Below are 24284 nucleotides of genomic sequence, written 5' to 3' on the forward strand. Positions count from 1 at the left end.
CTCAGTGTGAGGAGTCTCGAGTACCCTGAGAGACGACGAGGAGGGCCTCTCCACCACCACCTGGCACTATGTCAAGGATCACTCCTTCAGGTTCTTTTTATTTCATCTTTCTTTTCTCTTTGTGGCACTTGAAGTATCTCTTACTCTTCTCTTTCTCTTTTTTTCTGGCACTCTTACTATACTCTCCTCAGTGCCATCTCTTAATGCATATTTTGTTTGTAAATGCCTACAGAATTTTTCGGTTGATAAATTTGGAGGAAACATAATATATATATATATATATATATATATATATATATATATATATATATATATATGTATATATATATATCGATTTTCTGCTTTTTGCATTTCCATTAATTTGCTGATGATCATATTTTTGTTATCATACTAATGACGTTTTCTGCCTATATACTTTTTCGGGGTTATGATTGATATTGAAGAGATTACAATTCCTTAAGGAATTTATCTGAACCCTGTTCTCCTAGAGAGAGAGAGAGAGAGAGAGAGAGAGAGAGAGAGAGAGAGAGAGAGAGAGAGAGATTATTTATTTGAAGTGAAAATTTATTTATTGTAGTTGCTGAATATACTGAATTAGTTTTTTTTCTTTTGTCTAACCTATATAAGCTTATACCCAGACTTTTCCTTACCACGTACCTGCTATAGTTGATGGCATAACAAGTGAACTTCCCCCAGTCTTTCATTTTTTTATATATTTTTCTCATATATATATATATATATATATATATATATATATATATATATATCATATATAATCACCCATTACCACAAGGTGAAAAATAAGACTGGGTGCAGGTCCTGACCGGTTTTGACTCTATTTCCAAGCCATTGACGAAGGACTGATACTTGTGGTATTAGAAATCACAACATATATATATATATATATATACGTACGTATATACATATATATACATATATATATATATATATATATATATTATATATATATATATATATATTATATATATTACAGAGACAGTACTGACAAACATACACAATCGTTTGAGACTACAAATGTCCCCCTGATGGGGGTGTCAAAGTAGGAGCAATTGTGACAAACGAATCAACGTGTTAAAGGTGATTATATATATATATATATTATATATAAATTATATATATATATATATATATAATATATGTATATATATTATATTTAATTACATACATACATACATACGTACATACATATACGTATACACTAGTTTACCTATTTTCTATATCAATTGAGATTATCGACCCCAGTTGTAAGAATTTAAATGAATTCCGTTGACTGTTGATAGTAGTAACAAGCTAAAGAGACGAAAGTCAGAAAGATAATAGAGAGAATAGATCACCATACATAGGAATCTCTTGCATTTAAACTGGAGATAGACAGGATATCTACAGTCGAGATGAAACGGACTGATCCTGAAAACACTCATTCCATTGCTAACAGAGACCAGAGAACTGTCAAGTGGAGAGAGAGAGAGAGAACGGCGCCCGGATGTTAACCTTTATATCGAGATAAAATCGCTATTGTTTCAACCCCAGAGTGAACTCAAATCGAGATAGAAAGATTATTACGACTGCATTAGAAGCTATGTTACGCATCGCTCCGCGATCAGTTAATTATTTCAATAGAATGATATATTTGTGAACATATAATACATTTGAACTAAGCGTAAGAAAGCTAACCAAACAGAAGAAAGGTGAAGTCTCAATTGTGCACATTGTTTGTACAGTATACATATTTGTATACTGCGCAAAAGTGAACGAAAATTAACGCTCTAGCAAAATGAACTGTTAACGTTTTGGAAATGCTAGACCGGAGCTGTTGATAATTCAGTCAGAAGAGAGAGAGAGAGAGAGTGAGTTAATGAACAGTTCACTATGTTGAGCGAGAGAATTACCTCGTCGAGCCTTCCCGTTTATTATCTGTAACAGGTTGACCAAAGTACCAGGTGGCCGTCAAGATACTACCACTAGAGAAATTAAGGTACCTTCCAAGGCTGGCCAGTACAGTCTGTTGTTGGGCCCTTCTCTGGTCAGGGACTTTTTCTATGCCTGCATCAACTCAGAACAGTCTGACATATTCACTACATATCTTTACAGTTGACACTCTCTTGACAACGCGGAACACCCTACATGTCTCATCCCTTTTCATATGTCTATTGTTGTTGTGTAGAAGAAACTCGCTAGCCTGGTAGGCCTCTGGGATGGCGCCATAGCTTTTGTGCCACAGTCCTCCACTGTCTTGGATTGGGGTAGTTCCTTTGCTTGTGGGTACATTCAAGTACGTATACACAAGCTCACTTTTCTATCAGTTCCCTCTTCCTCTTGCTTCTCGAAATGTGTTTAGGCTTAGCAGAATGGCCGAGGATGCCTGGTGGTTTAGCCTGAGCTTTGTCATTTTTGTCTATCTTTAACCACGACCTCTGTTCCAAAATTCTTACCACTGTTCATCCTTCAGTGTCTGGCAAATCTGGTGGTGTATTTGTCCTTGCTGGGTGTGCCGGCTCCACCCAGCTGACCAGTTTAATTCTGGCAATAATTTTGTCTTATTATGAGCATACACTTTTCAATATTGATTTTACATGTATATATTGTTCCTGTTATTGTCTCTGTTAAAATATTCCTTTATGCTTGTTTTACAAGTTGCTTCTTTCTGATCCACGTAATTAATCACGGATATGTCTCCTTTTATATAGCATGAGTGGATTATATGAGTATAGAAGGGGATTTAATGCTACTGCCGTCAAATTTGATATCCTCTTTTGTTCTGAACTTATGTCTGATGTACCACATATTTCAAAACTCTGGATTTCACGGTTTAAAAAACCATTTTCATTCAAGGCTGATGCTATTCAAAGAGCCCATGGAATGCCTCTGTATATTAAAAAGGGTTTCTCTGCATTCCATAGGCCACTATGAGTATGGATGTCATGAAACACGAGGTTAAATCTGTTGTAGTCTAATAAATTATTATTTTTGCTACCTATAGGAACCCAGGTTTAGATGACGATATAGCTGTTTGCTTACCAAAATGGCAGTAATTCAGGAAACTGATTCGAATGCTTGTTTCGCTTTCTTTGGTGATAACAGTGGTCATCACACTGAATAGCTGATATCAATTATTGCCACAGGTAATTATGGTTTTGCTTCTTTAGATGTTTCCACTATTTCTGGTTGTGTGTAATTAATAAATGAACCCTAACATCAGTTTGGCTACTGTCTTGACCATGTATCCACAGAATTTACAATGAGTGTATCCTTTGGAGTAGGATGGGCCTTTTTGAGTCGTAATTTAATTAAACTAAGAAGTCAAGCTCGTAAGTGATGGTCTACCCTTAAGCCATCTCTCTTCGGAGTAGATTCTAGTATGGCTTTGCTTACAGGAGCTGATGGAACTGTTGTATATTGCCCTAACCGGAAGACTGTACTTTATGCCAGTCTTTGTAAACTAAAGTGTTGTGAGTCCTAGGTGTTTCCTCAATCATACTTTTCAAAGCCTACTATGAGATTCAGGGCCTCTGTAACATGGTTTTTTGGACTTTGCTCCTTATCAAAGCATCGGATGTAGCTGAAAGTTGACATATGTATATTTTACAACCATACACAAATTTTGTCAGCATTATCAATAACCTAAACCTGATAGTTTTAATTTTTATAGAGTAAAAATTATCTAGCCGACGCCATGGCCAATGATTGCGAGCCAAGAGTCGAAAAACATTCATTACGTAAGCAAGGTAAACACTGTTTTATGAAATGTTGCCCCGCCCATCCACCAGATAGAAACTCATTCACCTTGTTCCATCGGCTCTGAAACCCATAGCAGTCAAGAATGGCTAACAGGATTTGGAATTGTCCCCGTGGTTGCAAAACTGCATTTGTCTTACGACTTGCAACTTTATACAGTCAAGAGAAAGCCCTTGGTCATACTTACTATAGCCTGAATAGGTAATTATTCAGTTTCTAGTTTAAATCCAATGTTTATGGTCTGATTTGTATTTAGCGTAACATGATTATAATACTTGTAATGTCATTCAGGATTTTGAACATTTCCATTAACTATTCACTATGCCCCCATGAGAGAGAGAAAGAGAGAGATTGTATGTAAACAGTCTTAAATAACTATTTTTGTTAAAATAAGATTTTTATCCAAAATAAATACAAGCTTATATGTGCTAAAATCTCCAGCAGACCAACAGATCATCCGATATAATTTTTTTTTCTTCTTTAGGTCGTACGACCGTGTTAGATATAAAGACTTTATGAATGGCGGAACGATACATAGAAGTGGGTGGGGTATCTGTGCTAGCTTAGTAATACCACTGTAGTAATAGCAGTAATATACATGAATTAAACGTTTAGTCTAACTGCTGGGATCCTTGAGGATCATTTAGCACTTCTTACAACTACTCGAGAAATGAGTTTTTATAGCCAGAAGTTAAATTTTCTAATCCAACAATGCCCATGATAGCCTTCAGTGTTATCCTGAATTATAACGAGGCCAAAGTGGGTGGAACCTCATGAAGTCATCATTCTGACGATAATTATTGGTGAAGGTTTAAAGCCAAAATACGGTACCGGCTATTTTTTTTCAGTAAATAGGTAGATAGCCAATAAATAAAAATTGCTTAACATTGCATATAGCAGTTATCAAATCAAGCTTGCCTACTATGTTTTTGAAAATTACCAACTATTCCCTACATCTTGTCAATCTGATTGTGACCTATAAAGTAGACTGTAATTTCTTAGGAAACTTACTTTGGGGGTTAGACTAATAATCGAATTGATTTTGCATTTATTAACTTTTTTTGTTGGTTTGTTCATTATGACAATCATCACTGGAGAGGTTTCAGAGTTCATATAGGTGTACTGCTTTGGTTGTATTTAAATTTATATGTCATTGTTGCCAGAGGTCTAGCCTTCGTTACGTATAGCCAATCATCCATCGAGAAAGAGGGAAGAAATGCTGTCATAAGTTACGTAACGATTGCGTTCGAAACCTTTTCTATGAGTAAGTTGGCCCGTCTTCAAAAAAAGTCACTTTTACATTATAAGTACCAAATTTATTCAACCTACGTAGTGCAGAATACACTCAAAATTTCTGTGTTGATATAATATGTATTCTGAATAAGCGTTATATTTATGAAATGCATGGATAAAAAGTTATTGCGAAAAAACCGTGTTACAGAGGCCTTGAATCTCATAGTAGGTTGTGTTTAAGGGCCTTCAGATCTATAGAGGTCTGAACTTGACTTTAGAGGCTTGACAGTTACGGTGGCACAGACATTAACATGATCTTTCGCGTCTGTCTTTAAAAGACTACTGATTTCATTGCTCCTAAGATTACCACTACTTTTAGGAAGTTCAGATTACCACTACTATTAGGAAGTTAATTGGACTTGCAAGTTTTCCTTCTTTTTGGAAGAAGGAAGCATTGCTGTATTACCTAAGGATTAGGTTCGTCCTCATCTTTCTCGGAGGATATGCTGATTTCAATTGCCCTCGTCCCATTCAAGGTTTTTGAGAAACTGCAGTCTAAGCATCTTTGTAGGGTCGTTGAAGTACATAACCGGCTACCAGCTTTACAGTTTGGATTTCGAAAAGACCTTGTTACTTACGATGCATTCTTGTCAATTCCTACCTTCGTGCAAAGTGCTTTTGATGAGGATGCAGAGGCACGCATTAACAGTTTATATTTCATTGTAGCCTTCGACAGTGTGAATCTTGAAGCACTTATCTACAAGTTAAGATTATTGGGATATGATGGACTTTTTGTTAATATTTTGAATAATTTTTTAATAGGCGGTACCCAAAGGATCTGTATTGACAGCTAGTTTTGTAGCTAAAATTGGCTTGCAATGCTAAAACCCACTCGCCACAAGTTGGCGATTTCCAGATAATTGTACGTCTGGGGAGCCCTATCTTCCCTTCCGATGATAAAGTGAGTGTGGAATTTGGGTTAGAAGTAATGCGGTTGAAAATCATATGGAAGCACACATAAGATTTTCACCCTTGTCACTAAGATTGGCTGAGCGAAGAGAATTTTGGAGCCAAAACCGTCTCCTACCACTCACCGCTGATCCTGGTGTAGATTGCTATACTTAAGCATTTACTAAAATGTTCTAACATTATGTTTTGTCATTAATTTTACCAAGAATATTTTTGATTTTATGTTTTTTATAGTAATAAACTTTGTTGTTACAAAAAAGCTTAAGCAAAAAACCGAGTAATCTAGTAATTAATAAACGAAGATACCTTAGTTGAATCGTTTAGCTCGAGTTGGAATTAAAGGGAGGCATCTGTAAGCGTTTGCTAGAACTTCATAACGTAATGTTATTGTTAATTGCATAAATATTAACATTCAATTTATTTTTAACGAATAATAATAAGCGTTATGTAACTAAACAAGAGCAAATTGAGAGAAAAAGTAAGTTTAATAATCAATAAAGAAAAAATACATAAGTTGAAGTTGTCGAACGGATCGGGACGAATGGTTGTCATTTCATACAGTCATGCTTCTCAGTGAGACTTCGTAGTTCGTAAACATATTAGTAGGCTCGTCTTTAAACAGTGTTGAGAATCATTTGCTGTATTTTCTCACATTTTTTCTGTTTATCCGCCATTATTGTTAGTACTAACTATGTCCAGTATTGATAGTGAACGTTTTGATGACCCACAGCCTACTGCATAGAGTGATAGTAGGTTTAGAGTAAGTATTTTTAGCATAAATCTGAGTATGTTAGAAAACAGAATGTCTTTGGGAAAGCTTAAGTCATTCAGGTTCCGATATTTTGAGTAGAACTGGATGCTCGATTGCATGTTTGCTAGCAATAACAGAAGGGTGGCCCATAAATATAGAGAGAGAAATTTGACAGCCTATGATACCCAAACAATTTCTGACAGGACTACATGGCGCCATTGCTATGTGTTGATTATTAACTATGTAAACAATGACGCAACTCGTGCAATCTTATGTGAAATTCTGTACTTTTTAAAATGTGCTTTCTTAGCTGCCCTCCAAAACTGTCAAATGCTTTATGCACCATTTACTAAATACAATATGTACTAGGCTATATGCAGAATAAGAATATTTGATTTTGAACATTGTCACACTGCATTGCCACCCGGTTTTCTCAGCAGTCTTTAAAGATGGGTAGATAATCCCTCTTTGCAGTACTTTAAAGGCCAATGTCTACTATATGTTGAAATTAAAACATTAATTCTGTCGGCTGTAGTTTTTATAAACTTGAGCAGTAAAGTTGACCAATTTGCCGACATTATATGACTTTCTTTCCACCATAAATTTTAAGTTTTACTCTCTGAAGGCAAACCTAATTAAATTATCGTACTCTATTCATGGGTCAAACTGACTAGCAGTAAAATTTGACAACAGTACTTAGAAAAATAATTGTCATCTCCAAAGCGGTCATCCCATAAAATCTTCATCCGTAGGCTTAATAATGTTATTAATAGCCTAGGTTAGGTTTGATAGCCTGATACCTAACAGACAATATTCAATAGTCTGTAAAATCATTTTATAGCATTTTAAAATTTACTGGACTTTATATTGTTAGTAGGGATACAATTAACATTGTAGTTTGCAGAGCTGTATAAATCTTGCCGTTGTCAGTACTGATGTACTATATGGTGGCTTGCCCCCTTCTGGTTACTTCTTTGGTAGCAACATTCTTGCCTCATAACATAATCGGGACTTCAAAGTCTGTTGTAGAAACTTAATCCCATGAATGCCAGGAGGTTTGAAAAGGCAGTAGTCTTGTGCTTTGTTCTTGTCAGGAAATCCTAAACACAAAATTGACAAAAATCAGTCCTGAATCTCATATGTCAGCTTCCTACGCTGACCCCCAGACATTTTTAAGGCATATTAGAGCCTATGAGGCTACTCACAGATCTTATAAGAGAAAGAAATGATTTAATTACTGTATACATCTGCATTAATTTATATAACTTACATTTGTGATTTAGGGTAGAGTACATAAAACCAAATCAGAGCATTTGAACCATGACATACTTATTTACATTATACATTCTAAGTTAGGCTAGCCTGTAAGAATAACTTAGACTTAAATTTCTAGCCAAGACTTGAGCTGTATTTATAGTGTGGAGAGGGACAGATAAAAAAAACAGCATTCCTGAAGGTTATGCCAAGTTAGGCTACCTTTTCTAAGCTAAGGTTAGGCTCTGGTAGGCTACCCTTGGTTATTTGATGATCAGCCCTGGTAGATTAGCTAGTTGGTAAAGTTTACTTTTAAAGCTATAATTTAGTGTGAATTTGAAGCATCCTATAGGTTAAAAATGATAATGGTAAAATTGAAGAATACTACCTTTAAGTGCTCTGGCAGGTCAGATTCAATGGTACAATTATCTTCTGACAGCCAAGTCCTCTGCATACCAGAAGGTTTGAGAACTTATTTTTAACATGGTAAATAACATTATAACACTTTATTAACACTTTAAACTGCAGCTGGCCTAGGGCTAGACCTCATGATATGTAACATGTCACAGTGATACTGACAATTAATTCAATATAATTATCTACATTGCACATTCTAAGTTAGGCTAGCCTAACTTACAACTTAATTGCTAGCTAATACTTGAGCTGTATTTCATATGTAGAGAGGTACAGATAGAAAAATTAGCATTCCTAAAGGTTGCACCAAGGTAGGTTACGTTTGCTAAGGTAAGTTTAGGCTATGGAAGGGCACCCTTGGTTATTCGATGATCAACCCCGGTTGACTAGCTAGATAAAGCTTACTTTGAAAGCTATAATGTAAAATGAATTTGAAGTATCCTTTTGGGTAAAAATGATAATGACAAAATTGAAGGATACTACCTTTCAAGTTTTTTGGCAGATCAGATTTAGTGGGGCAGGTATCTTTTGACAGACGAGTCCACTGCTTACCAGGAGGTTTGAGAACTTTGATAACATGGTAAATAACACTATAACACTTTATTAACATTTAAAACTGCAGTTGGCCTAGGGTTAGGCCTCGTGATATCTTGCACATTGCAGTACTAGTAGCAGTAAGGAAAATTGTCTGACTTAACCATGGTTGTATGGATTGGTGGTAACCCTACTTGCTGATTTATTAGGGTATATGAATTTTATTGTCAAATATGCTTTAATAAAAACTTCATTACAGCATTCATTATTTCATAAGCTCTAAAAGCAGTCATGTAGTGGACTGCCAGTTGACTGTGAACTAACAAGTGTACTTGTTTGAGGTTTTTTCAAAACAGTTACACAGATTTTTGTGAATGTCATTTATTTATGAAATGTGATCACCTGTCTTCTTGTGATCCTGTTTCTGTAAGTAACACAGTTGATTACCCAGCATTGGGTGCCAGAAGTGGCTTTGTTGCTGCTGGTCTGTGCAGTTGCTGCAGCTGCCATATCTAGGACTCAACACATAGCAATGGCACCCTACTTGTATGCGACAGTAAGTGACTGTCCAATCTCTCCCTCCATATCTGTGGGTGGACCAATAACGATAGAGTACTGTTCTAAAAACATTTGTAAAAAACTTTTGGATTTTAAGTTCCTGTTTCAAAAAAAACTTATTATGATTTTTGGTTTTGTTTGCTTTTTTTTGTCAAAAAACTTTTATTTTGATTTCAGTAACCCAGCAAGCAAGCGAGCATGCATGATATTACAATCTTGGTTGCTTGTTTGCTAACAACATTAGAAGGGTTGGCCAATAACAATACGGTGCTGTACATTTGTAAACTTTGATTTAATTCTGTTCTTTTGTCAACTTTATTGGTTTCATTTTGTCCTTATGTCAACTTTATTGATTGAAGTAAGCAAGCAAGCATGTAAGACTTAACTGTTTTGGTTGCTTGATAGCTTGTTTGCTAACAATATATGAAGTGTGGGCCAATAACATCAACAGGACTGTATTTTGTCTACTTTATTGTTTACATAAGCATGCAAGCAAGCAAGATTAACGGCATTGGGTGCTTGCTTGATTGTTTGCTAACAACATTGTCCTTATTTTAATGTTTTAATGCTATTATAGTGGGGTGGGACAGTAAAACTTTGTACTTTACTTAAATTTATTATATCTTAAGGTATGCAGGGCAGGGTTCAAGTAAGCAATCAATCATAAGCAAGTGTATGAAGTCTTAATGTTCTGGTGCATTCCATCACATTCTGTGTCATAAGCTTTCTACAAAACCAAATCACACAAATATCCGGATAAGTAATGGAGATATGAGCTTGAAAAGTGTTCAAACTTTAGAGATCGTTTTCTCCACTTGTTTGAAATGTGGTAAGTGTGGGTTTTAGCGTTGGACTCTAAATGACCTTCAGGTGTTCCTCAAGGTAGTGTTCTTGGACTTTTGGTATTTATTATCTATATAAACTAGTGATATGTGGCCAGGTATGGAGAACAAATTGGCTGCATTCGCCGATGATGATAGTCTTTTATCTGTTGTTCTAAAACTCAAAGTATGATAGCAGATCCTGAATTACATTTAAATGGTTCGGGTTTAAATGTAAGTGACTCAGTTGTCACTTTTTAAAAGAAATTAACTTCTAAGAAACACACGTTATGTAGCTTCATGTTTCTCAAAAAGTTGGCATCTTGAAGAAATGTTTTCGAATATATTGTAACAAAACTATTATATCGAAGTGTTGAACTCACGTCTCCCTTGCTTGGAGTACTGTTCTCCATGTGATTTCTCTTGGACTGACTTTCACCTCAGGCTCTTGGATAGTTAGTCAACTGTCAAGTTTATTTGGCTAACTTAAAGTTGACGTCTGGAATAGAAGTAAAGTGAGTTTATTATGATTGTTACATAAATTGTACTATAACGATAAACATCCTCTGCTTTTGCTGGCAACACTAAGAAGGCTGCTGCTCAGGGACGTCATTTCAGATTTTTGTTGTTTTTGAAGCCACATGAGGAATGTATTTCAGTAGAAACTATATACTCCCACTACTGTTTGTTTATCTCATCACTGGTAATTAGTAGACAGATAAGGATCAAGAAACGTAACATTTCCGAGAAATTTCATATCATATATTTATAATTGCAATTGCACATTTAAGAAGAAAACATGCTGTTACTTCTTGGGGTGAGCGGGGCAACTTGAGTCTTGGGGAGGGGGGGTAGTTGCCCCCCCCCCCTAGCCCCGCTCCCCCCGCAAATGACGTCCCTGCTGCTGCTGCAGGCAGTGTGTCGTTTTCTAGTCACAGATTGACTACCTCTCAGTTTGGTAAGAATTTTATGTAGGTTACAACTAAAATGTGGAACAGTTTACCTGTTGCAATTGTGGAATCTTTTGATTTCCAAATGTTCAAGCGAGGAGCAAACTCATTCGAGCTTTCTGCTGACGCCTCCCGAATTCAGGTGTGTAGGTTATATTTTCTACTCCCTCATATTTATTGATTTATCACCTTTTCCTATAACTTAACACTCTCTCTCTCTCTCTCTCTCTCTCTCTCTCTTCGGGCTGATTCCCTTTAGAGCCCTCTTGGGTTTATGGTCTGTTGTCTGTCCATAAGGGTTTTCATCTGGAGAGAGAGAAAGAGAGAGATAAAAATGTGATATGATGATATACATTTTGACCGATGACAGATCCTGCATATCTGTTATTGTTGTTCTCTTTTTATCTTACTCCTCCCCTGACACGGAGAAAGTCGTCTAACGACCAGGTACATGATTCGGCCTTTTTATTAAAAGATCTATACCGAATTTTAAGGAAACATTCCACTGCTTCTTCCTTTCCTCGCTTGAGGAACGATTTCGGGTTCCTCTGTTGAAAATTAAGTGTTGCAGCATAACGGGGAGAGAGAGAGAGAGAGAGAGAGAGAGAGAGAGAGAGAGAGAGAGAGAGAGAGGGGACTCTCCGATTTGCTGCCTGTTACCAGTTCATGTGCATTACTCGAGCGAATGTGCATCTAACTGATTAAATGAAGATTATTTTGGTTACAAGTTGTTTGCAGAAATATCACTGATCAAAAAAGCACAAATTTTGAGGGGAAAGAATTTGTGAAATCTATAAGTTTAATTTTCCGATAATAGACACCAATTGAGATAATAGTCTTAGAACTTGAGGACAATACTACTTCTCTCGGCACAAGTCCATATGTTATTCAACTCTGTTTGAAATTCCACCTTGAAAGTGACATTCAGTGATGATCTGTCTCTCCTTACAAGAAAATCCCAAACAGTAAATTACTGTATAAAATTTCCGTAAATTAGCACCGGTTACAGTATTTACAGTTCTCTCTGCAGCGGTTAATTATCGTGCTGGGTGAAACACAGTTTCTTATCGGAAAAGTAATTTCCACCTCTAGTTTATTGTTGTAAATATAAGTCTAAATCATTGATGGGAAATACTCCAATTCCGTTACCTCAATCATATGACGCTTTCCCGTTCTGCCTTTTTCTCTTCGTTTCTTCCCATTTGCTGTTCTTAAAAACATCACATATTCTTTCCTATTCACCAAGAGACTCCCAGCATCTGTTCAGGAGGCCGTTTGGCGTTTTCCCCAGCACCTGTGTCATGTGTTTGTTTGTAGGCCTACTGTCCCTTTCCTTCGTATAGGCCTCTCGGCGCTTGCACAAGAGAGCCCCGTCCTCCACAGCAGTGTGGGTCGTGAACTTGATATCACCTCCACAATTTCCTAAACAAAGGCAGTCGGCGGGAGAATAAAATCTCATTGGTTAGTCTGAGCCGTTGCCAAATTAATATTGCAAGAGGAAAATTCTCCCCAGGAGGACCCCCGAATGGCTGTGGCTGGCTTTCAAGTCGATAAGACCTAGTTTATCCCATCAGAAGAATAGGTTTTCATCCTTAAGCGAATTACGACGAGAGACCAAGTAGATACAGCGTGGTAATATAATAACTTCCCCGGGAAAATACCGACCAGGTGTACGGCAACACTTCCCGGCAGAGGTGTTAAACTTGGCACCAAGAGAGCTGTTCGGATTTCCGAATGGACTCGTCACATCTCGAACCGTTCGTTCGGTCAAAATGTAAACTAACCGATCTTTTCTCTTTAAATAGGAGATACGAATGATAAAAATGGGAAGTTTAACCTTTCACAAGCACGACTCACTGCGAGAGGCTTTCAAAACATCCTTAAAATGCTTCCTTTGGGAAGTGACCCAGTGCGACAAGCAGAATCGCACGATCGCATCCGAACACATTATGTAGCCTCTTCTCTCTGGTGTGGATGTGTTGTTGTTTGTTCCTCCAGTTTGATTTGGTTAGTGAAGTTGGTGAGGTGTTGAAAATCATAATCCACATCGAGTGTTCCTTCCGTCACTTGCCACTCAAATCGGCTGACTGCTGTATTCATTCCACTTCATTCCGGGTTTCTCGGGCTTGTGTCTAACATTACCCAACATTCCGGATTCTATGACACCTTTACTTTTGATTATCTGGTGTTCCAGGAATTATCTGCATAAGGTTCTGAAGACACTTTCATCTTCATGATTTCTCCTGCAGATGAACAGATTCAACTTTTTTGGTTTGAAAATCAATATGAATGAGATCAATTTTTTTTTCTTGAGCAGAGTAATCTATCTTGCCTTATGATTGTGTCTAGTGTCTAGGTGATGTTTAGTTTGCTGTCTTAGATATGCCGAGCAACTGCAAATAATTAAATGCTCATGAATGGCTGCACACACTGTCAAGTGTTCTTTGTATAAGTGTGCTTGCACAGACCCACCCAGCCACTCAACTGCACAAACATTTATATATGCAAAATGCAAGCTTGTATGTGTAGCTGTATCCGTGTCTGGGTGTGTGTGTATATCCGCGTGCATTTATGAGTAGGCAAAGGTACACCAACCCATATTCCTCTGCGCGCACTCGTTTATAAGATTGTTTATCAAGATATTTTTCGATGTAGTGGGTACGCTTTGGTTTAAACTGTTTTGAAGGTATTTCCAGTCATGATTTTCTTGCCTTAATTCTCACGGGTTCATTACCTAATCCGGTAATTACATTCATGTGAAAATGCAAATCTACGTCTTACTCCTTAGCGTGACCTACCCCCTTCCTCATATCAAGGTCGATTTTTTTTACTGAGATTCCATTTTATCTGGACTTGTTAACTTGCAGTTAGTCAGTTTGTAAGCGACTACGTTGTGAGCAAATCACTGGCATTCACCTGTCGTTTTGGAAATTGGATCTGGGTTATAAAAGCAGCATGGCTGAGTGCTTTCAAGCAGTCCAAGTTTTGTGTAGTACGGCTGAAATGACCAGGTTTAATTTTCACTCAGTCCTTGTTCAGTTAACCAATTAGGTGTTGTGCGCATATTAATTGTCCTTAAATGGAACTCCTCGACTTATCCAGGTTATTCAATCGGTACTGGTTTTCTGATCAGGTGAAACGAGCTTGTTACTGGCACGTGATTGCCCAGTCAATCTTCGATTCGTAAGCAGGCAAGATCTAGATTGTTTCACCCACAGTTTACTCTTGGCCATTCAGTTAATCATAACTAATCGTATAATAATTATTTGGCAGTAGACAGCAGTTGTGCCACCATCTGAAGTCCCGCCCATTTCTGCGCGCAGCCAAGAACTTAATTATGCTATGAGTTAAATTCCAATGAGTTAAATTCCAATTGCCCTGTTAGTTTTAGCTTCGCTGAAACGTACGATCTTGTAAACTGGGTTCAATTAGAGCTTGAACTGTTGCTCCACCAGATATTTCTCAGTCATTCAGCTGAAGCTTTGCAAACAACTTGAACTTAACAGGTTCCCGGTTTATTGACCATCAAACAATCTGTCATAATTATCTTTGTGTAAATGGACGAGTCTTACCTTTGCGTGCGTCCGGTGGCTTGGACATCAAGCGCCCTTTTGGTCCCTAGTTTATCCGTTTAACTTGGTTTTACATGAAGCTTCAAGGTTAGGTTAAAAAAAAAAATCAGTCAATAAATCGGCAGTGGCGTTGATTATTTCAACTGTCAAATAAATTCTCCATTGATGAATGTCACTTGATTTATACGCAATTCTTGATAACTTTGTGGGTCCTCTGATCACAAAATCCTTCTCAGGTTCGTTAGAAGCATTTCCATTGGTAGATAGGGGTGTTGGGGCGGTGGGAAATAAAATTATTTAAAATCCAGTATCTTCTACTGAATGTGCGCTTGCATTAACCTTTCTCTCCGTTTAGACTCCGGTCAATCTCTTTCGTCCTGTATTATCGGCAAATAATTTAGGTACCAACAGTTAGAGAACTCGTCTCTAGTAATCTAATCTGAAAAATAATTGGAATGTTTAAATAAAAGCTTTATTTTGAAATGAATGGACGAATACGGAAGTAATTATGAAAAAAAGCAGTATAGGTTTAAGCATAGTCTACGGAGAAAGGGATGTAAAGCCGAGGAGAGAAAGAGACATGCAGGTAGACAGACAGACAGCTAGGAGGGCACAGGGCTGCCAAAAATAGTCAGTTATAAAACTACAGTGAATGTTAATTATCTTGATGTCTCCTGAAGTCCCTAGATGCAGAACATTCGTAGACTCTAATTCATGGATGGACCTTTATAAAGTATTTAAGTATTGCCCATTTACTCGGTTTAGACACCAATCAGTCCCTCTCGACTCGGAAGTGAAATTCTATTATCTTTCGAATCTCAGAAAATTGCCAATTATTTTTCTCTGTATCTTCTTGGATTGATTCCGCGTATCACTTAAGCGTAGACCCTGGTGGAGAGAGAGAGAGAGAGAGCCGAATGAAATGAGAAACGAACGAGTTTGAAACACTCTGCTCTCGTAATTCGTTCTTTAGAACAAAGGTTAAGTCGAGCAGAGAAGAGATGAAAATTACTGACTGTTTTAAGAGAGAGAGAGTCATTAATGTGGCAAAAGAGGGGCATCTGAAGGTACAGTAATATTGAAATAATATCACCTTAAAATGCTCATGAATTCTTCATTTAAACATAACCATGAAGAATTAGTCTTTTCGGATGAAAATATAAATTAAATCGCAAATTTTCATAGACTCCATATAAAAAAACTTGCATTTTTACACATACTATAAATATATAAATAAATTTACTTCGAACTAGTTATACCAATTATAAGCACTTTGTATAATAAACATAAGACTAATTTTTGGTGTTTCCGGATGACGTATTCCTTCAATAAAAGCAAAGAGAATGATAGATACATCTACATACGGCATTAATAAAGTTAGTAAGTTATCTGGTTTACACACACACACACACACACACTAGTCGACTAAAAACTATAATATAGGTACCTGGTACTATAGATAAGTCAACAAAGGTACACAGGCTTTTAAAAAGGTAACGCACCCATATCGTCCCTCCCTGTCCCGTTCAAGAGCAGAACGCGTCTCTCTCAGTTTGTGAGCAAGTGCACCAACCACGGTTCTGAGAGAGAGAGAGAGAAATGATGTACATGGTAGGAATCAGAGCCCACTGGTAGTTGTGAAATTTAAATGCCCCTCGAGTTTTGTTCCTTCTCGGTAACTATCACTGATCATTCTCGTAAGAGCAAAGATATAGTAGACTTAAGGTGAAAGTTGAGGCCTAGGCAGGGGCGTCATTTCAGAGTTTTTCGCGGGGTGGGGGGGCGGTGGCCTGGCAAAGACGGTTTGGCGAGCGAGGCTATCCTAATCAGCAGGTTTTATTTTTATTTATTTTTTTTATGTTGAGCTCGTTTATGTGCTTTTTGAAGCTACATGAGCAAGGTATTTCAGCAAAAATTATTTACTCCCACTGCCGTTTATCTCATCATCACTGGTAAGACAGACAAGGATCAAGAAAGGTAACATTTCCGAGAAATTTCGTATTTTTATGATTGCACATTTAAAAAGAAAATGTGCTGTTACTTCTTGGTGCTTGAAGGGTGAGGGGGCAAGTTGAGGCTTTGGGGGGGGTGGGGGGGGGGGCGGTGTTTAACTTGAGTCTTGGGGGAGATTGTTCGGATTATATGAACAGGTAACCAACCATAAAAATCAATGTTATGATCGTGTTATCTTAAAGCGAGATGTATCTTTTTTTATTCATTACTATTTTTTGTATCTATAACTGCATTTTATATATAAAAAATGACATTCTCGTGTAGTTGGAAAAGGGTGGTCTTTTCCAGTTCCTTCACTGGAAAGCCTCTGGCATAGGCCTCCCAAATCCCGATTTTCAATTGTTGCATACTAAACCAGTTCCTCTCCGATAACCACCCAGTAAGACTGCGCTTTCTCGAACTTTCATTATGGTCCAAAAAGGCAGTTATATATAACTTTAGTTTCGTAGTTAAAATGAAATAGACTGGGCTTGCGTTAAGTATTTTCACGCCTTTAAAGTTTTTAAATGATGAATGAATGACAAAATTATGGAAGATGATTTTACTGAACTATTCAGTACGTAGACAACTAAGCGCGTATCGGCGCACGTAATTGTATAGAAATAATTGCCAATAAAAAATGCGACGAAATTTCTTCGTCGCAATTGAGTTTTCTGTACAGCCGCTACAGCGTATAATCAAGGCCACCGAAAACAGATCTATCTGTAAGTGGTCTCGTTATAATGTTGTATGAGCCGCGGCCCGTACACCTTTATCCCCGGGTCGGTGGTGGCATATCCCACATCGTTGCCAGCAGCACGATTATGGCTAACTCTGGCCTTGAATAAGATAAAAACTACTGAGGCTAGAGGGCTGCAATTTGGTATGTTTGATGATTGGAGGGTGAATGATCAATAAACCAATTTGCAGCCCTCTAGCCTCAGCAGTTTTTAAGATCTGAGGGCGGACAGAATAAAGTGCGGACGGACAGACAAAGCCGGCACGACAGTTTTCTTTAGGGAAAACTAAAAAAAAGTGAATTAATGAAGAGCACTGACACCTTGGGAAAACTGTACATAGTTTTTCGAGAGTGAGAGAGAGAGAGAGCACATCACAGTGGCTCCGTGAAGATTGGCAGAGTAGGCACTCAGGTATGGATTGGAGGATGAACTTCATTAAATCAATGATCACTTTCAGGGTCAGCAACTTACATTGATTGAATACCTCCTTTGGGTTGTCCTTTATTTTGACGAAATTGTAGCCTTACTCGTTACATTTTTTCTGTATTGTATTTTACGAAGACTTTGACTCTAATCATGTTTTTTTATTATTATTATTTCGGAGTATATTGGTTACTATTTTAGGTATCTCTGTTCTTTATCTTATATGAATTGTTAGTTGTTTGTTTATCCATTCAGTTTTGGTCTTGTTTTATAGTATGTATGTATATATTATATATAATATATATATATATATATATATATATATATATATATATATATATATATATATACATATATATACCTGAAAATATATACACATACGTAATACATATATAGTATGTATATATATATAATATATATGTATTATTATATTATATGTACAGTATATATATATATATATATATATATATATATATATATATATATAATATATATATATGTGTGTGTGTGTATGATTACACACATATGTATATATACAAATATATGTATTACGTATGTGTATATATTTTCAGGTATATATATATATATATAGTATATATATATATATATATATATATACATTACATACATTATAAAACAAGACCAAAACTGAATGGATAAGCAAACCACTAATAATTCATATAAGATAAAGAACAGAGATACCTAAAATAATAAAAATAATAGAAAAAAAAAAAACATGATTAGAGTCAAAGTCTTCGTAAAATACAATACAGAAAAAATGTAACGAGTAAGGCTACAATTTCGTCAAAATAAAAGACAACATAAAGGAGGTATTCAATCAATGTAAGTTGCTGACCCTGAAAGTGATCATTGATTTAATGAAGTTCATCCTCCAATCCATACCTGAGTGCCTACTCTGCCAGTCTTCACGGAGCCACTCAGATGTGCTCTCTCTCTCTCTCTCTCTCTCTCTCTCTCTCTCTCTCTCTCTCTCTCTCTCTCTCTCTCTAAAAACTATGTACAGTTTTCCCAAGGTGTCGGTGCTCTTCACTAATTCACTCTTTTTAGTTTTCCGTAAAGAAAACTGTCGTGCCGGCTTTGTCTGTTCGTCCGCACTTTATTCTGTCCGCCCTCAGATCTTAAAAACTGCTGAGGCTAGAGGGCTGCAAATTGGTTTATTGATCATTCACCCTCCAATCATCAAACATACCAAATTGCAGCCCTCTAGTCTCAGTAGTTTTTATCTTATTCAAGGCCAGAGTTAGCCATAATCGTGCTTCTGGCAACGATATGGGGTATGCCACCACCGATCCGGGGTTAAAGTTTTGTGGGCCGCGGCTCATACGACACTTTGAAAATCAGTCTATTATCACAAGGACTCGATTAAACAGTCTCGTAACAGTAAGAGAAATCATTTACCTTTATTATTTCAATGAGATAATCGTGTTATATTCTTTAAAAACATGAAATTGCACTGTAAGTGCTTTTAAAGACTGAAACAAAATGAGTTATCTGAAAAAAATTTCCATTTCATCAAAAGGCAAATATGTATTTTCAAAAGTAGGCAAAATGGATTACAATGACTTGAAGCGTTTTCATGTCTGAAAACCCAAAAGTAATATCAGTAATACTGATATTAATTTAGTCTTGGGTTTTCAGACAATGGAAAAAACGTCAAGTCATTGTAATCCATTTTGCCTTTCTTTGAAAATACATATTTGCCTTTTGTTGAAATGGATTTTTTTTTTCAGATAATTCATTTTGTTTCAGTCTTTAAAAGCACTTATAGTGCAATTTCATATTTTGAAAGAATATAACACGATTATCTCGTTGAAACGATATAAGTAATTATTTCTCTCACTGTTACGAGACTGTTTAAGTGAGTCCTTGTGATAAAAGACTGATTTTTCAACTGCTGAGCAGAGATTAGGAAAATATCCTAATTCTAGTCCAATGAGAGAGAGAGAGAGAGAGAGAGAGAGAGAGAGAGAGACGGTCAGAGAAAGGGAGGGACAATAAATAAAGATCACTATGCGAGAGAGAGAAAGAGAAAGAGAGAAGGAAGAAAACAACGGAGAGAGCGAAAAGCAAAGAGAGCCGGGGACTGATAAACAGAGATAAGAGAGAAAAAGAGTGACTGAAAGATGAGATGGGTAGAGAAAACGAGAGAGAGAGAGAGAGAGGGGTTAGTGGGTGGGGTGTTAGTAGGGTGAGGGAGTGTATGCCGCTGTAATGACATAAACCAACACAAAACAGTTATTGGCAATGTATATAAATTGTTTATTACAGCCACGTAAAAACATGAAAGGTTTTTTAATAGTTAAACGGCTTTCCGGGGCGACACGAAACTTTTCAACAATAGTTGAAACAAATATCCAGCAGTCACAACAGGCTATGTAACTGTTATTATTAATAGCTAGAAGCCCTTAATAACAGCAGTAACGAACTTAATTGATAGAAACGAAAATCAAATGAACGCAAAATGCGAAATCCCCCATAATAACACATCAAAGGCTTTGATTTTACAGAGAGAAATAATTTAACGATTGCATCAGAACAGATAATTCAGCGTTGTTTTCTGTGCATTGCAAAGGAAAGCGGTGTTGACAGATTTCACATTGCAGCCCTTTTGTCAGGCGACAAAACAGATTAAAATTAAATACTCTCTCAATATGACGACCGGCGCTGCCGCATACTGAAATGAAATGTCACATATTATGCATTCTCTCTCTCTCTCTCTCTCTCTCTCTCTCTCTCTCTCTCTTCTCTCTCTCCGTTAAATAGAAACTCATTTGTACCTTCTTACACCAACGGCCGCTTGTGTGTGCTTTTGCACAAACATATACCAACATGCTTGAATGCATTTGTGCAGACATATTTAAATATGCATCTTACATTACGTTTCTAAGCAAAGGTGTAAGTGTGCCTCCACGGAAAGATTTACAGATTTGTACATAGTCAATGGATCACGATGACTGCATGCACGTACACACACAAAAGTTCTTGAAGTATGGGACAGAGTTGATGCCAGGTGAAGTCCGTATGACTCGATGAGATCTAGTTACCCGTTGTCTGTCTAATTTCGAGGTCCCTCCTACCTTCTTTTCGGGAAATGATGAATAATGAACGAATGTACAACTGACATCACCCTTATGAAGGTTTCTGACACTCGGTTCACTTATATTTTGTTGTATTCGTTTGGTGATCTCAGTTTTCTGGATATTCACTTAACTTGTGAGACCGTCTCACTGTTATAAACATTGGCTTAAAGTTAGTTATTAATCACATTTTACAGCTATATACGTTTTTAATGAGGCTTTTCATATTAGACATACTGATGTTATCATTAATTTCTATACTAGACATACTGATCTTATCATTGATTTCCATATTAGACATACTGATCTTATTATTAATTTCTATATTAGACATATTGATCTTATCATTAATTTCTATACTAGACATACTGATCGTATCATTAATTTATAAATGAGACATACTGATCTTATTAATTTCTTTTTTAGACATACTGATCTTATAAGTAATTTCTATATTAGACATACTGATCTTATAATTAATTTCTATATTAAACATACTGATCTTGCCATTAACCATGACATTCAGTGGTTTTGTGGATCGCTTTCAAAGACAATTTATAGTTGCAGACAATCGTCAAATTTTTCTACTTTCTTCGTGCTGCCATACCAATTATTGACAATGAACACACATGAATTGGGTTTTGGCTATGATCAACTATTTCACATGTTATTACATACTGAGGTGGACGCGAATATGTTGACCTCAGTAGGCATTCAATTGTTTTCAAATGTAGTTCAGTAGTTTATGGTAAATATCGATCGTTTTACAAATTACTCTCTTACTGCAAACATTCTTTGACCTCAATAACACCATGAAGGTTAACTGGTAAACCTGATCATTCTATTCTTCACATTGTAATTGCAGTAAATGCCAACAGCAGTGGTTGTATTAAATTAAATTATCGGATTTCATGAGCATACTCTCAGTACCAAACCTTAATTTCATAGATTAAATGAGCGCAACACTTTAATAGGCTTAGCGCAATTAAATGATTGCACTATTTTGAATTGGCTTAGCGCAATCAAATGATGGCAACATTTGAAATGGCATAGCTCAATTAAATGATGGCAACATTTGAATTGGCTTAGCGCAATTAAATGATTGCACCATTTGAATTGGCTTTGCGCAATTAAATGATGGTAACATTTGAATTGGCTTAGCGCAATTAAATGATGGCAACATTTGAATTGGCTTAGCGCAATTAAATGATGGCAACATTTGAATTGGCTTAGTGTAATTAAATAATGGCAACATTTGAATTGGCTTAGCGCAATTAAATAATGGCAACATTTGAATTGGCTTAGCGCAATTAAATAATGGCAACATTTGAATTGGCTTAGCGCAATTAAACGATGGCAACATTTGAATTGGCTTAGTGCAATTAAATGATGGCAACATTTGAATTGGCTTAGCGCAATTAAATGATGGCAACATTTGAATTGGCTTAGCGCAATTAAATGATGGCAACTTTTGAATTGGCTTAGCGCAATCATATGATGGCAACATTTGAATTGGCTTAGCGCAATTAAATGATTGCACCATTTGAATTGGCTTAGTGTAATTAAATAATGGCAACATTTGAATTGGCTTAGCGCAATTAAACGATGGCAACATTTGAATTGGCTTAGCGCAATTAAATAATGGCAACATTTGAATTGGCTTAGCGCAATTAAACGATGGCAACATTTGAATTGGCTTAGCGCAATTAAATAATGGCAAACAGTTTGAACATTTGGCTTAGTGCAATTAAATAGGCAACATTTGAATTGGCTTAGCGCAATTAAACGATGGCAACATTTGAATTGGCTTAGCGCAATTAAACGATGGCAACATTTGAATTGGCTTAGTGTAATTAAATAATGGCAACATTTGAATTGGCTTAGCGCAATTAAACGATGGCAACATTTGAATTGGCTTAGCGCAATTAAATGATGGCAACATTTGAATTGGCTTAGCGCAGTTAAACGATGGCAACATTTGAATTGGCTTAGCGCAGTTAAATGATGGCAACATTTGAATTGGCTTAGCGCAATCAAATGATCGAAATATTTGAATTGGCTTAGCGCAGTTAAATGATGGCAACATTTGGATTGGCTTGGCGCAATTAAATGATCGAAATATTTGAATTGGCTTAGCGCAATCATCCTTTTATGATCGCTCTGGCATCATTTTTTACCTGCCTTAAATGGATCACTTGTGGCTACATTAAATTAACATTATGCCATTTATGTTGCAGATATATAGGTTCATGGAACAGGAACATCTTTGGCAAATCGCAATATGAAAGATCTCTGACGTAAACCAGCTACTGCAGAAACTCGGATAAGCCCAGGTATTTTCATGGAGGTGTTAAAGGTAAGTGACGGTATTTCATCTCTTCCCGTCTTGTTTCGTAACACCGAAGTACTAATGTATTTAGGAATACTGTCCTACATAAAAGGTGATGAGAGGTGGCCAAAACTAGTTCAATTTTTCTAGCTAATAATGTGTATATGTCGTATTTTAGAGCCGAAAAAAATTTCCCCGTTGCTGTATTTTTTCGCTTTTGGGTTCGTTCATAATTATATCTCTTTCGGAGTACAAGTAGCATTGTCAGTGGATATAAAATGGAGGAAAAGTTTGGTACAATTATTTCTTTATTTTTCGAACAAATTACAACCAAAAATATAATTCGGGAACTGAAGCCGAACATTCCTGTCTTTGAATAAAACCCAGACTTATTTTGCTGGACAAAGTTGTGTTATTTGGAGAAAAGTTTGTCCATTTAACTCCCAGACTTTGTAAACGTTAATATCCCGTAAAAAAAATTGTCCCTTTATAAAACCGACCTGAAGTTGTTATTCTTATTACCGCCAAATATTTATCAGCTTTCCTGGGATACAGAAAACAACAGTATTTGTCAACGTTATTCGCAGCTTCGAAAAAAAGCAGTATTTGTGAGTATTATCAGGCTATGACGAGTTTTGGTCGAATGCGCTCTGCTGTAAATACGATTTAAAGAAAGAATTCTTACTGATCAATGTACTTATGCTGTGCAAGCTTTCTCGAAATATATTCATCTGTTACAATTGTATAAAGATAAGTGATTCATCCACCTAGAGAGAGAGAGAGAGAGAGAGAGGACTGAAACACTAAAATTAGGATTACTGGCGAGACCAGATGGTACCCTATCGCTATTTGTGGTTCGCTAGATCTACTTTGGATCACCACCTATGTTT

General features: G+C 36.5%; 1 long non-coding RNA gene across 1 annotated transcript in view; it reads left to right on the forward strand.

Annotated features, from left to right (window-relative positions):
- The first annotated feature begins 6511 nt into the window (after nt 1-6511).
- The window catches only part of LOC135220886 (uncharacterized), an 81895-nt gene continuing 64122 nt past the window's right edge, over nt 6512-24284 (forward strand). Inside the window, exons 1-2 of the long non-coding RNA XR_010315808.1 lie at nt 6512-6718; nt 23303-23421. This is a non-coding gene — a long non-coding RNA (uncharacterized LOC135220886). The remainder of the gene's footprint in view (nt 6719-23302; nt 23422-24284) is intronic.

This window comes from Macrobrachium nipponense, chromosome 2 (genome assembly GCF_015104395.2).
Source record: "Macrobrachium nipponense isolate FS-2020 chromosome 2, ASM1510439v2, whole genome shotgun sequence".
Classification (NCBI taxonomy): domain Eukaryota; kingdom Metazoa; phylum Arthropoda; class Malacostraca; order Decapoda; family Palaemonidae; genus Macrobrachium; species Macrobrachium nipponense.